Genomic DNA, 1,209 nt, shown 5'->3' with positions numbered 1-1,209 from the left:
GGGTGGGTACACAAATAGACTATCATTATGTATGTACTCTTAAATTTTTGTAATTTTGAATCATGTGAGTTGTACTTTTTGTATGAACATTTTTAAAACATAAAAAGGAACATACTCCCTTGGACATGAAGTCTTATATATGACTGATGGCAGTCTGATTTTACAGCTACTATTTGGTTTTCAACCTACCATTATCAGGATTAAACACCTACCTTGCGCTGGCAGTGGAAAATGTTTCTTTTGCAAACCTCAATGAGCTTTAGATACCCGTAGTCATTTTGCAATAAGTTTGGCAGCGGTGGGATTCGAACCCACGCCCCCGAAGAGACTGGAGCCTTAATCCAGCGCCTTAGACCGCTCGGCCACGCTACCACACCTGTATGCTCTTGGAGCTCATCTTAATGATTTAAGAGACACAAGACTATTCTGCGTGTTACTACTTTCTTCTCAGAGCATTTCTATACAAATGATTCCGTAGTGGTCTCAACCACCGACAAAATCTGTAAATAGGTTCCTTGTCCCAGTCCCTTGTCTTGCATCTGAGATTTGCATGTGCTTTCCGTCCTGTTTCTAATACCTGAGAGTAAAGGGACAGGAAACCAGTACCTAATATCCAACAAATCTCAAGAGAATCGGTTCTTAAGAACATGATTAGAAATCACCGCCTAAGCCGACGCAGCACGGGGACTCTGAGGACTCAGATCGAATCTCCAGTTTGTCAGCTGCGTTTGGGGATCTGGAACAAGATGTTATTTTTAATGTTCGCAACCAGAAAACAGAGGAGCTCTCATCCCGATCCACCCGGAACTCGCGTCTTGGTTTGTGTGTCTGTGCGTGATTTCCTCTTGTGAAAGGGGTGGAAAGAACTATGCAAACAGACCTGCTTTTTTTGCTAAATGTGTTCATGACCTTAGTTTTTAAAGTTCAGGGCGAGGACCAGTTTGTATTTGGTGCGGAGCATCACATCCTCTCCGGACCCTAAGAGGATGTGTGGCCTGCTCACTTCAAGCCCACAAACGCCATCTGGGCTGGCACTCCGACCTCTTCTCCCCTGCTGCAGCCCCAACGCCGCTCATCTTCTTATTTAGTCTCACCTGTCCCGTTAGATGTTGCCCTTTTTTAAACGACCCCCAGTTGGACTATTTCAAATGCCAGCAGCTCCACTTAATAGCTGCAGGGTCATTGGCAAGGCACTTAAGCTCACTGGAT

General features: G+C 44.8%; 1 non-coding gene across 1 annotated transcript; it reads right to left on the bottom strand.

Moving 5' to 3' along the window:
* Positions 1-290: 290 nt before the first annotated feature.
* Positions 291-372, bottom strand: TRNAL-AAG (transfer RNA leucine (anticodon AAG)). The gene has a single exon. It is a non-coding gene; the product is annotated as a tRNA-Leu (tRNA).
* Between the last annotated feature and the right edge of the window lie 837 nt (positions 373-1,209).

Source organism: Macaca mulatta, chromosome 4 (assembly GCF_049350105.2).
Source record: "Macaca mulatta isolate MMU2019108-1 chromosome 4, T2T-MMU8v2.0, whole genome shotgun sequence".
NCBI classification, from domain to species: Eukaryota; Metazoa; Chordata; class Mammalia; order Primates; family Cercopithecidae; genus Macaca; species Macaca mulatta.
This window is presented reverse-complemented; position numbering and strand designations above follow the sequence as displayed.